The sequence below is a fragment of the Apis laboriosa genome, unplaced genomic scaffold (genome assembly GCF_014066325.1).
Source record: "Apis laboriosa isolate Shangri-la unplaced genomic scaffold, ASM1406632v1 scaffold18_cov149, whole genome shotgun sequence".
In the NCBI taxonomy this organism is placed as follows: domain Eukaryota; kingdom Metazoa; phylum Arthropoda; class Insecta; order Hymenoptera; family Apidae; genus Apis; species Apis laboriosa.
Genome location: NW_025222233.1, coordinates 2,323,463 through 2,337,923, shown reverse-complemented (window position 1 = coordinate 2,337,923; position 14,461 = coordinate 2,323,463). Strand labels below are relative to the sequence as shown.

General features: G+C 42.9%; 1 protein-coding gene across 1 annotated transcript in view; it reads right to left on the bottom strand.

Moving 5' to 3' along the window:
• LOC122711863 (probable serine/threonine-protein kinase yakA) overlaps window positions 1-7,981 on the bottom strand; it is an 83,789-nt gene extending 75,808 nt beyond the window's left edge. The window contains exons 1-2 of the transcript XR_006346211.1: window positions 6,616-7,981; window positions 3,399-3,451 (exon numbers count right to left, since the gene is read on the bottom strand). The gene's annotated coding sequence lies outside the window, so the exon portion shown is untranslated. The remainder of the gene's footprint in view (window positions 1-3,398; window positions 3,452-6,615) is intronic.
• Window positions 7,982-14,461: the final 6,480 nt, after the last annotated feature.

Below are 14,461 nucleotides of genomic sequence, written 5' to 3'. Positions count from 1 at the left end.
GCGACTGTTAGCTTAACTCGAGGAGTTAATAAATCTTGTTCTCGATACCCCTTGCCAATTTTCAACGGGTTGTTACGACGATACATCTTCAACGGGTGTCTGCATTATGCGTTCAATATCCAGAACAGACGTCATTTGTCAGGATCGACGCGAAACAGTGGGTCAAGCATCGAATCGACACGCTAGATACCGTCATATATCATTTGCATCATTCGTTGCTACCTACTCTATCATTCACGATTCACGCACGTGTATATTTGCCCGATTCGAGTATACAATACGCCTCCCGACAATTTCTATATATATTTCCATACATATATATAGGGATTAATTAAAGTCCTTATTGTCCTTGCTTCCCGTTAATTTCGTTGTTTCGTTCCCCTTCTTTCATCCGCGTTTCCTCGATTGTCACATAATCCACACCACCATTGTTCCATCACTCCCAAAGATTTTTTCCCTTTGCTGCTACCTCCACCAAGCTCGAACGACACGACACGCACGAAAATTTTACGCGACCTGTCGTTTCCCTTAAAAAAAAAAAAAAAAGAGAAATAACGAATGCTCTCGATCGAGTTTTTCCATCGAAATCGATTTAATCCCCCCGATGAAAGATCCCACGCGTATACACACGCGTATGCATACGCCATATTTCATCCATCGATTCAATCTGTCCACGGAGCGAATTGATTCCGATATTATCGTCCCATTAATTACTCGATCGTGACAGAATATCGCCGTTCGAATTCCCCTCGATTATTTCCAACGGAACGTAGAGCCCGCCCAATGAGGCAATTTTCACACGGTTGTTAAGCGTTTGCTAATGAAATCATACTAGGTAGTTAGAGTTATCGTTTTTGGCCAAAATCAGGAGGGACGAGAATCGTGCTTCTCCGCCCGGAGGATCCGCGGCAACGCGATCTATGACGCGCGAAATAGTAACCGTGAAATAGCCCCGTGAATGTCGAAAATGTTCGCTGGATATGTCCGGTTGTCGAAACCGGCAATTACATCGAGGTTTAACATTTACGGGACCGTTAGTCGCTTGTACGACGTCGCCACCAACGAGCCCGATAATTAATTTAGCGCCGCTCCATCTCTCTCTCCTTCTCTCTATCGAGATTCATATTGGATATGGACATATTGGATCGTTGTCATAACTCGCGTTCGATCTGGAAAAATTATACGACTCCCTCCATCGATGAACCGTACAGAATTTCTATGATACCGGTTCAATATTGATCATTAAGATTTTTAACAAAAAAGTGCCTCTTGCGATTCATCGATTTTTTGGAGAGAGAGAAAAAAAAAAAAAGAAAAAAAGAACGTAGAGTAGAGAGATACGAAAACGGACGCGTTTCATTAATCCGATCAGCTGACGCGCGCAAAGTCAAACAATGTCGCGATATTTAATCGCGAATCGAAACGAGGACGACAAATGGGGCGGATAGCGGAGCTGTGTAAAAATAAATATAGAAACAGCGATAAATATGCGAGAACACGCGCCTCCCTCGGAATAGCAATTCGCGAGAGCTTGTTTGCCGCGATGATTGTTGCAATTTCGCACTGGCGACTCGATAATTCACACGCGTCATCCGCGTGTCCCGATTTGTAATCGATCCGATCGATTTCGGAACAGCTCATCCTCCCCGTTTTTCGTTCAATTTCCATCCACCATTATTAATCCTCCGTATAAAAGCGAAATAATTACGATCAACGTTTACTCTCGAACGAGAGTAATTCCTCTTTCGAATTAAAAAAAAAAAAAAAAAGAAAAAAGAAAAAAAAACGTTTATTTTATCACGCTTTTTGATTTCAAGAAACCCGGTCCCCTCTCCCCGTTTCTAGGCTTCGCGAACCGTGACTACAGAACGAGGTAGGCGTAGCAGCAACAATTGCTTTCTTTTCAAGCGAAAGGATAAAAATGGTTAACCTTTAGGTGTCAAGTTATGCCGAGACCGGGTATTTTGCATGCTTTATCGGCAGGGAACGAGACTGCCGAGGTATTGCTAGACCCGTGCTAACTTCCAAGGTGACGGGCGACTATGAAACTCTCGTGGCACGTGTCGTTCTTTGGTCCACTTTCCAACTTGAATCGCGCATTAGAATGTCTACGTTAGACTTCGGAGCGAGATCGTGCGAACGAAAAAAGAACAATTTCGATTAATCGATTCCGCGTTCGTAGACGATTCGCATTAATTTCTTCCACTTTACGCCAGAGTGGCACACCGGCGGATCTGGGTGACACTCATCCACCAAGTATATTGAACCTGAATGTCCTCCTTCCATGCAACTCGGTATACTTTTCACCCGATCTCTCCAAGGTCGGGCAAACGAGTATTACTACGCTTTCATCGATTCATCGCTCTAACTGTACACGTTTTATTGTTTCGACGATAGAACCTATTAACCGATAAGAGGAGCTCGTATGGTTGTGTAGGTTATCTCGCTTCTTGGCTCGGTTTCCGATTCAATTTTAATATCGCTACCCATAATACCAATCGGGATACAATTATCATCGTTGTTTAATAAATAAAATAACCAAGAGCACGCGCCGTTTCTTAATTATCGATTATTAAAGATTATTATTATAGTTAAAATCGTATCGTGAAATTTCTTCCCGGTTTTTCTACCTTCTTCTCACGGTTCCCCGCTTTTCTCCGGCTCTCCCTGTCATGTATTAACCCGGTACCCTACTTCCTGGCGCCAACAGCCTCGAGCCTTTCGAAAATACTTTGCGTACCTACTCGCCGTTTCCTACGGCATGTCAGGCTCGCGAGAAGCCCTATTCACGCTCACAAAGGTCCGAGGAACTCGACGACGTGAGGCAAATGCCCAAGTGGAAGAGAACGAGGAGAAACGTTCGTTTCTGCTACCTGGAAGCGCAGCTATATCAACCGAAAAACTTCCATCTTCGCCTTCTCGATCCTACTCCTGTCTATCTTTTAAATTTGTAAACGAGTTTTTGATTTTCGATTGAAAAGCAAAAATCTACGATATTTCCTCTCCCCCCCCCCCGCCTCTCCTTTTTTCGAATGAAACTACAAGCGTTTATCGAGTTCAACTTCGAGAGATAAGGGTTGAGAGCAGTTAGAAGTTACAAGAGCAGGGTGACGCGAGTACCGTTGGGATATCAACGCGAGGTCAAGACTCGAGTATGCGCATCCCGGGTGAATGTTTGAAATCCATTTTCTCAGAAATAGAGACGAAAGGAAGGAAATAGTAGTTTCCCTTTCGTACGAAACTTTTTCTCTTATTTGAGAAACAACTAGATATGCTAATTTGGTTTATCAATTTATGCATTTAGATTACGCGAATGGAGGAACATTTGCATTTACATTTAAATAATAATAAAATGAAGACGAGTAAGTGAGAGATAAAAAAAAAGCAGAAACACTTACCACGTCGGCAATGTTGCCGGAATCGTCCCTCATACCATCTCTGGGGGTACGGCCTGAAAAAGAAGAAAAGAGAAATCGGTTAAAAATAAAAGCGAAATATTTGCGTATGCTCGCGGCAAGTGATCCTATTTTCGAATAATTCGCGTCGTAAACGCTCATAAAGATGTACGCGAGTCTAGTCGTATTTGCAAGGATTCAGGCCAATCGTTACACTCGAGTGGACGAGCGCGATAGACGGAAGTGGCGCGAGTGCGTAAACTGGAATCCACGAGCCGATCCAGCCTCTATCACTCGGTTTTTCCCCCGATTTCTCGAGGAATCTGGCTCGTTGATCCAGACGAGCCAGAACGTTTCCTCGCCCATAAACGCCTCCTTTTTTAATCTCCATTAGTCGTTTAACGGTAATTAACGTAACCGAGGCGAGAAATTGTTCTCGATCGAAAGAGAGCCAACCAACGTCTACCCGATATATTTTTCTCCGATGAATTATTCAAAGAGGCTGAGCTGTCTAGTAAAAGTTTCGCAACGGAGAACGTTGCGTAATAAATGGCCGCGAGAACTCGTGTGAATGAATCTCATCACGGGAGCAACGCGCTATCCAGGAAACATATATATCTCTTCCGATCCCTCTTTGTTCTTTCTATATGTATATATATATATATATATTTTATAAACGTAGCATAGAATCGTAGCGTAGCATAAACGTTCGTAAACGTTTAATTAACGCATCCAAGATTACAATTACGAGCGGTGGTGGTGTTAAAATACGGATTGGAGTTTATCCTGGACAAAGGAGAGTGGTATGGGTCGTTAATTAATAGAAAATTGAATTGACGCGGGGGAAATTAGTTGGAGGCATGCGCGACGACCGATAAAGCGGCATAAAGCTCATGAAGATTTCATTAACCGCAACAAGATCGTCGGCCGAGGCGACCGATACCATCGTGATACCGATGCGACGGGAAATCAACTTTTCGCGCAATTTTATCGAAATAATCAACGTCTTCTTCAACGTCTCGTTTGGAGAGAAAAGTAAGACGGTCGGAAACTTTTATCCCCCGAAATGAAATTTAACCGAACGCAATTAGCTTTCTAGGTAACCGTGCGGCACGAGAAATGGCGTAAGTGGCGCGAAAGGATTCCCGGGGAAACTTTAACTTCGACTTCGTTCCGTAGAGATCTCTCTCTCTTCTAAGAGATCTGCGCGTGATTCCGCTACGAATGGCCTAATCACGCTGCCTTTTGCTAATAACACGTTCCCCAGAAAGGCGAATCAAACGATTGGAATAGCGATGCTTACCTAAGATTTAAACGTGAGTTCGATGACCTATAAAATCTTTCAAGTACGATAAAAAAAGGATATCGTAAAAGTTGTTGCAATTTGTCGACACTTGGAATCACGATGAAAACTGCGAATCTCGAATCATCTCGTTACGCGTTTATATAATCGCGGGAGAAGTCACTGAACTGTTCATAAAGCAAAGAAGAGAAGAAAAATACAAATATTTTTTTTTTTCTGTTCAAGCAAGAAACGTTTCATTGAGATTCGTGAATCGAAAACTGGCCTCAGTCGACCAAGAAATATAATTATCCGGTATTCTTTCCTGCATTTTTTTTTTTTCAATTCGGTCGACGCTCTTTCTTTCGAGATTGAAATCGTTGTAATTTCGTGGCCCATTCCCTTCTCCTAACATTCTTGCGGTATTTCAGACGGAAAAGTGTTATTACTCGTCGCCGAAACGTATGCAGGAGTTGTCAGGCAAAGTATACGACGGTTAAATAAATGTCGCCTGCCGTGGCAATGCCATGAAATTAGTAGCTTCTATAATTTTCAGTTGCGAAACGCGAGCACTTACACGCGAATAAAATAATTACTCGCTATAAGAAACTGAAAGGAAAAATATTCACATGTACGAAATGTATATTACGTTGTTTAAATCACTTTTGAAAAAAATATGCTTCGAAAATATGTTCCGAAAAATACGAATGACCTTGAAATTCTCTTGGCACGATCGTCCACCAAACCGTCTTTGTACAGCATTCCGATAATTTTCCGCGCAATTTTCAGCTTCGTCATGCTCGATTTAACTGATTTTTTCTTTTCATTGATTCCCAGAATAGTCGACATTTCTGAACGACGTAAACACGACATCGTGGGATGCGCACAATAGAGAAAACCGATGTTACGAATAATATACACTGTCGATGCACGACAATTCGAAAATATTAGCTCGCATCGTTGTCGAAGAATCGATCGATATCAATGGATGTTGCGAAAAAACATCCTTTGTCTCGCATCGCGAAATGCCCGCCAAGTTACAGAAATCCAATGCTTATTGTCTACTGAATTTGAATCGATGACGTTCTTTTGAATTACGCATTCTTTGAAACAGAAATAAGCCTATTTTTAAAATATATCCCAACTTAATGATGTCACCGACACCGGTAAAGATTTTAATCGAAATTTTGTCGAAGTCTCGAGAGCAAAAGGCACGCGGGAAAGAAGGAGGTAGAAAGAAACGAGTTAAAGAATATAAAAAGGACCAACTGTACAGCGCATGCGCGCGTCCCACGAGAGAGCCAAGATCGAGTGTTTTAAAAACTCGCGAGAGGCGACGAGTGGGATTTCAAGGTTAGACTGAGCGAAAGATCTGAGGTTAAACAGCTAGCAAACCGACTCTTTTTTTCTTTATGCTGAGAGAAAATTAAGCATTAATCATGTAAAAAATGTATATATCGCTAGTAAGATCTCTACTCACTTACTCATTAATTATTCTTAAAGGATGGATTCTAATGATTATTGACACTCTCTTCTATCAAGCTTATAAAGCACAACCTCTTGCAACGAATGCATTCAAAAACACATTTCTAACCATAACCAATAACAAATTAATTTTTTACAAATAATGTATGTATCTCGTTCTAGAATTTGAATGAGTACTACAGTTAAAATAACATTTATAGTTGCTGTAGTCGCGACCAATCGTTGTCGAATAACGTAGCTTATCGAATGAATACTTATCGATAAGCGGATCCAAAAACAAACGATAAAGAAAAAAAATAGATTGTCGTATTAGTTAACGAAAACGAATGCTCGTTGATTCAACGTGCCAAAGATAAGAACTATTATCGATGTATATATATATATATATATATACATACATACATATACATATATATCGGACCAATGACCCATGATATCGATACATGCCCTTACCTTTTTTATAAACAGGTAAAATTTTAGCGATTCTCGAATTGCACGTTCTCGAGTAATCCAGTTCTTGAGAAATGTGAACGACTCTTCTTCGAACGGTATCCTCTTGCAACGATATTTTGTCTTGTCGTGTATTTTGCACTTAATCGCGATGTTGCAGTTTATCGCTTATTCATTTATACCTACTCTTCTCTTTATCTTTCTTTCTCTTCTGTATAACCCTAACCTTACCCCGCACTAGCACTACGATACACTGTAGCACAACCGACACTCCGGCCGATGAACGAAGCACGAATGGAGAACAGAAACTGCACTTCTCTAAAGAGACCAGAAAATCGCCGCGACGGTTATATCGTCCTTTTCTTTTCCCCCTCCTTTCAAACAGAAGGTCGAGAAGAAACTATTCTCGAAATTCAGCCACTTTCCAGTGCTCCCGTTCGTATCCAAACTTTATCTTTGGCAAGGAATCTACGCGCCACACGCATATGTCACTCAGGAGAATCGCTCCGAAAAAAGGAATTGCACGCGTATTTTGCTTTCCCCTTTCTCTTCTTTCCTTTCTTGCATTTATTTTCTTTTCTTTTTTCGTACTCGTGTACTCTATCTGTCAACAATGATAGTTATTGCTCCGTAATGTTGCCGAGTCGTTAGGATATCGTGTTTAAATTTTCCGCTATTTCGACAAACGTGCCGCGAGGAATTCTGGAGAGCCGGTATCGTAGCCCCTTATTCCTTTCTTGCTCGAATCTCGTACGTGCCGTTCGCGGTTTCTGTTCGTTGCAACTGCTCGTGGTAAAAAGCAACGAAGAACCCGTAAATAATTAATCACAACGAGAAGAAAACTATTGTATCGCGAACAATCGAAGAAACTCGCAGTCGGAAATGCTTCGTATCGACATGGATCACGATATCGATTTACTCATGGTTTCGCGACATCACTGCTGCCGGATCTCTCTCAGGTTATAACGGACAGAAGCAGGACGACTTTTTAAAAATGCCACGCACCGACCAATCACGAACACGAGCGCACGGAACGCAGACGGTACAAGAAGACAGAAGAAGAGAGAAAGAAGTGGAGCTATATACACGCGCGCTTGCCCGCTTGCTCGTACACACTACGTACAGGTATATACACAAGCACTGGAGGAGGGGATCTTGCGCGCGCGCACATATACGGACGAGTGGCGACGCGATCTTACGGATTGTCGTGTCGATCCTTCCTTGCTACTTTCCAGAGATCGCACCCTCGACGATCGAAGATCGACACAATTTTCTACACACCACTAAACGAATACGAACACTGTTGTACGGTAAAATACACTGGAGGAGGTCTTATGGTCGCAAGTTTTCACGAAATGTTCGGCGTGAGTTGCGAAGCCAACCGTCCGTGCAGCAAAGGTAAGTTAAACTGAGCAGCAGCGCGCCTACGGTAAACGAGATTAAAGCTCCGTACCGACAGAACCACGATATCGGCCAATCAGCGTGCCACTTTATGCGGCTCGACCAATCACCGTTCTCTCTCACCTGGCGAACGGTTAGTCCAGGTGCAGCCGCTAAGGCGCCATTGCCTGGCGTTGGCACGTTACCTGCTCCACTCCTGGAGGGGAGTCGTGGACAAAAGATGGAGAAGGGGAACGTGACAAAGAAAGCTTAACTTTCCAACTAGTAAACGAAAGAGAAAAAAGAAGGTACGGAGGGGAAAGATAGAAGAGAGAGGGAAGAAAGAAAGAGAGACGTGAATTGTAGTAAGCCTACGGTCATAAGCATAACTTTGAACGTTCGTTTTCACGAATTTTCGCGATCAACTTTCGCGAGATTGTATCACGATTGTGCCTTAATCCAGAACGGGCACCATATGTCCCGTAGCTTGATCGAATAGAGAAGATAATAATAAAGGTTTCAGAGACTAGCATCAGTTTCTCAATCGCAACGACGAGCGTAACAGCGGCTGCATCGTGCCTCCGGAGACACGTTACGCGAGGAACTTCACCGGTATGATAGAGACAGAGAGTGGTGGGGGAGATGGCTGTTATCTAAATTACTCTATTTTCTCGAGGGACGCTTGCGATGGATTTTTTTTCGATCGTCTGGAACGTCAGTATCGAATCAAGGTGGGTGTTCTGCCTGTTCCACAGACACGGCCCCTTTTTTTTCCTCTTTTCCTTTTTTTTCTCCCCTCCTTCCTACTATCCTCCTGTTTCTCTCCCTTATTCTCCGCGATGCATCTCCTTTCTCCGCTAAAGAGAAATAAATGCCTGATTCAGGATAAATTATTGTATGAAATATAAATCATATTTAATTTCGAGATACGCATCTTTCCATTAGGATAACGACACGTTTGATACCTAGAACATTTAAATAGAAATGATCGAGCCAGAAAAGACCAAAATCTTAGAAAAGACCAAATTGAACGTGGCCCCAAGTTAAATATACTTTCTACATTTATTACCTTTCTTAACCATCACATCCTACATGCTTTAAGTATATTGCACTATTGTCCTTGCATGATTCACCATAAATACTTATTCGCTACGCTTAGGTTAAGCCGGGATATTAAAACTGTTTTTACAATGAGAAATATCCCTCATCGCAAGGGACAAGGAATATTTTTATAACGGTAAAAGTAATGGTCAACAATTGACGAGTGAATTGTAAAAAGGAAAGTGAAAGTGGAAGATGTTTTTGCCGGTGGAATGCGATTTTCATACGGAAAACAAGCAACAAATTTTTTCTTTTTTATTTGAACAACCGACAAACGGAGTGTTATTATTTTCCGAGACAGAGTGCAAATCGATCGTGCGAAGCTAAGATTGATACGTTAATACGGCCAAGGAAAGACAAAGTGCTAAAGGCGAATAATAACAGGTGGGAGCAATATGGTAGCGTCACTGAATGGAGGGCGTACTCTCTCCTCATACTCGTTCGTCGTAGTATTTTGTTCATTCACTCGTTCCTATTTTATCGTAACATCGTTTTCGTTCACGCCAACCCGCCACCACGTGGATTAGGGACACTGAAGATTTGTGAGAACGAGAGATACTCGATATCTGTCTGCTGGCTGGTTGCTTTCCCTTTTCGTTCCTCCGTATCACCTTCGAGCAGACCTCACGTATACAGTTTCGTATGCAATACATATCGTGATACGTTTCAGAGACGGAGATCTACACGCTTGCCGAATTAGAGCGTGTAATCAAATATCCATAGAAGCCCGAACTAGGGTTTCCGCTTACTTCGATCCATACCGTGCTCGTTTCTTTTAATCTCGTATTCTTAAAGAGCTTGGCTTGAAATAGAAAAGCAAAACAATCGCGCAAACGAAATCGATTACTTGTTGCACGTTTCGCGCGCTAAACTTTCTGCCGACTGAAACTTGAACATTTTTCGAAGCGATCGCCGTTGCCCCGATTTACCTTGAAACGATCGCGACCAACATGGCCACCCGTACAATTATTTTACGCTCGCGAACGACGAGATATCGAGTCATCCTTGACACGAATTCTATCGTTCAATGATTTTTATTTCAATTTTCATTGCGCACGCGCTTTCCAATGACCAACGGATGATGGCCGATGTGCAACGAGGGACAACGAGAAGAGAAACAACGGTCGCCGGTAATCGTCCGGAAACCGTTAAATTATATTTAAAGGATGAATCGTACCGTCGGTTTGCCTATCTAAACTAATGCCTCTTCTAAGAAGTGCATTTGCCTTTTTACGATCGTTCGCAAATTCCCGAATTACCTGCCTTCCTTTATCGCCTCTAATGCACGAAAGTATCGAGCACGAGCAGGTATAATGTTAACGGCGCGTCAACCATTACTTTCAATGACCCGTTACATTGTGTTCGTTTCTCGTCTACCGTGTCACTGAATAATGCACCCATACGCCAGATATCTCGCCGTTCTTGCAAATTGTTCCCAAGGTTCGACATAAAAAGACGACATTTTCCTCGGGTGATAACGGAGTGATTTCTCGTCTCTTTTTCTCGATGGAGAAAACCGCGAAGCCGTATAAAACGCGCATACGCTCCGCTCGCCTTCTATGAAAGCAGCAATTGTAACCTTACACGGCGCTCCCCGATAAATTAATCGATTTTTCGTAAGAATTTGACGATCGACGAGACGCAAAACGATCAACGATGCAAATTTAAATGACGATTCGACGAAGAGCGAGCATCACTAATAAATTGTAATTTCGACGAGAAACACTCTGATAAATGTGTCCGTCGGTCGGAAAGGGTGTTTCGTCGTAAGAACCGACGAGAGACGTCTCACTAATAATATCGAGCATGTTTGTTAAGAAAGCAATTACAGATTCACGGAGTGTTTATTATTTTGTAACGCGAAGAAAACACGGAGGCGAGGAGGCGAGGGAGAAGGGAGACGGAGAGAGAAAGAGGAAACGGATGGTCCGACTAAGAAACAAAGAGGGAAAAGAGGATTGGCCGGTCGTATTCAACGGGCGCTGCTATTCTACGAGCTGGTTTGCATAAAATGCATTGTAATCCCTGTGCACAATGCAGAAAGCTCAAGTTTTACCTGGACGGTGTAATTAATGCTAGCCTCTCCGGACAGCTATATGGTTCATGCGGACAGAGCTCAATGATAATTTACGAAATGGAATCTCTCGCATCCTCGTACGTAGCCGCAAAAAGACAGGTCGCTTCCTTTTGTGCCCGCCTGTTACCGCACAGTCAACTCTATTCTCTCGACAGACACCGTATCATCGTATCGTATCGTGCCAAATTGCAAATTTGAATATCTCGATTTTGAATATCTCCGAATTTGAATATATTTAAAACTGGAACGAAGTCTCGTCGATGCACAACAAGGTAACGTTACGTTATTCGTTCATATGGGATGAGAGGAGAGACGCGCAAACGTATGTATCGAACGATCCACGAATAGTGGTTAAACAATGTGTCTGTAACGATGGGCGCGGTCTAAATAATAGCGTAACACGTACGCACGCAGGAATGAGCGACACGTAATTATTACAACAATCGCATGGAAGCCGATACCGCTCTCCTAAGACTATCGGCGCCGAGTGTACGCCTACTACTTTATTCCCCCCTCCCTCCTGTCTTTTACTATTTATCCTGATAAATATAGATAGATCGAGCTATTCGAGTCAACGACTCCGATCAACCAAGATATCGATGCTTTCAAACTCGTCTCCCGTAGATCTAATCTAACTGAGTGATCCCATCCCGGTTTCCGATACATATTTTAACTCTAAATCATTCATTCACCAACTTTGCTTCTCGGATTGGAACGTCTATCCAATTTCCTCTTCCTTATAAACGAATCCTTCCTTTCCTTCCTTTAATTCATTATTCCTTAATTTTATATATATATATATTTCCTCGGATTTTTCCTTTCAACCGCATCGTTCGAATTTTCGAGTACTTTCGTTCCCTTTGTCAAAACGCAATGTTTACCGTAGTGGCCTTTCGAAAACAAGATCGTATCATCGTAATAGGAACGTCATGATTATTTTGCACATGTTAGTGACGTATCACGAAAGTTACCGGCCAAACTTTCCCCGATGCACGCTGCCTCGGTTATCCTCTACGCGCGCATGGATCATCCGCATAGATTCCATTATCCACCGGGACTAATTTCGCAAAGTGCACGTCCCACAACCGCGCGAATTTCGAGATGGATCGTTCGTACGTACGTGGCCATTGTTCCTATCCTGTTTGTAAACCGCTTTTCATTATTGTTCATCGAACACGCGTAAACACGAGAGGTAAAATACGCGAGGATACGATACTGAAAGATACTCCACAATTTTCATGCGATTCGAATGATTCGATATCGCGTGTAACGCAGTCGTTGCGTTGGAAATCCTCCTCCGAACAGTGACACAGAGAGAGAGGTGAACTTCGACGAATAGTCGAATCGAAAATCCACCGGTTAGATACTATTTTGCACAATTATCGTTGTTGTCATCATTGTTGTTCGAGATTTAAAGCGTTTCTTTTTTTTCTTTCTTTCTTTCTTTCCGTCGCGTCGTATCTCTTTAATTCAGGCTCGATCGTGATAAAAGCGAGAATATTTAACTTTTAATTGGATATTCGTATCGAAGCTTCACAGATGTCTCCTTAACGATACAACGGTGAATTGGCGAAACCGGAGTTTGAACGAACGAACGAGACAGAGATGGAAGAGACTGCGGTTTTTCCCGGTGCGTCGTATCATCCGCGTATTTTCCTCGTTCCCCGGCAAACATTCTGTTTATCGTGTAACGTTGAAACGTTGTTTACGCTCGAAACGTTATTGCAAGATGCAATTAAAACAAGAACAAGCTTTTATTACCGGATAGGTAAGAACGGAGGGATGGATATCTCTCACTTTCGTGTAGAGAATTTCCTTTGAATAAGTAACAACGACGTAGAAAAACAAGCAAACGCATCGAGGCGAAGTTTAACGCGAGATAGTTGATGCTCGTGTTTGAATATGCTCCAACAACGGCGAGGAACCGTGTGTAAAGGAGGTATATAAGTCTCGAACACTGGTTGCTGCCAGAAACTTTGCCCGTTACTTTTCCAACCTCGGCTCTCCACTCGATTATCGCGCGATATCAATTCTATAAATCTCGCTTCAACGTCATCAAGTACAAAAGAGACGATCGACCTGTCTATCCATCGATTCTCAAATTCGAAAAAAATCGAAACTCGCGTTACGAAGATCTTGGTCGACTTGCCAATTTGAAAGAAAGCGGTATCGAAAATCGTTAAATATCCACCACCACCACCACTACCAGGCGAAAGAATAACGAAAAAACGGGTCAATCTCTCGGCCGTTGCAACAGAAACGCCGAGTTTTCTTCTACCGGTCGTTAATCTCACTCAAGCCGCGACAATGACAAATAGAGATCCTCCAACAGGGACGCTAAGTGCGTTTAGGTAAGATCAGGGGACTTGTTACTTTCCCCTGTCGCGTTGCCATCATTCGAATATTGTTTTATCGAGCTCGTTTACGCGAACAGACTCCTCTAAACCAGACTTTATCGCGGGTTAAATTGAACGATTCAAACGAGTTATCGCGTTTTACGATAATTTCGTAGATTACGTAGCCACCCGGGGAAAAGCTGGATAAAGCTCGATGCATTTTCTAATTTTTTTACAGAACAGAAAGATACGAATTTAAAATCGAACTCGTCGAGTCGTTTACGATTCACAACCTTTTCAACCTTAATACATCAAAGATGATTCGAGTACCGTATAAATATCAGGAAATATAGAAAATCGATGGGATATCCGTATTATCAAGTTATCCTCTCTTGTCCCTGGTACAGGCGAACAAGTGTTCTCTATTATATTCGAAGGTATCGGGAAACAAACACGACGATTCGTCGTTATTATTCGAGACCAGACGAAGCGAGAAAGTTGGAGCACGGCTTTTGCCCAACATCGCTAACTCGAGTCCCATTCCACCATCCCTCCGGCTCCAATATGTTTAATCGATTCGCCCCGGCGACATCGGTTTTTCCCCCGACCCGACTCGCCCCCTCTCCTCCTCCTTCTCGCCTTTTCTCACGCCAATTTATTACCGTTGGTCTCTTTGCGCAAACCGACGTACTCGGGGACCGATTGTTCTTGTTCGCCGCACCGTTCCATCCCTTCCGCGCTTCTTCTCTTCCCGATCCTCTATTCGCTGCCGCATTCGCCGCTCCGTGGGCATTGGGCGCGCGGTGGGCGAGATAAAAAGGGCGAAGAAAAGCGGGCCGATCGATTTTTCGCCGCGTGAAACCGATGCAACGATAAGGGGGGTGCATGAATAGCCCACGCAGAAATCGAACGAGCTCCATCGATTCAAACGAATTTCGACGATAATGCCGCGCGT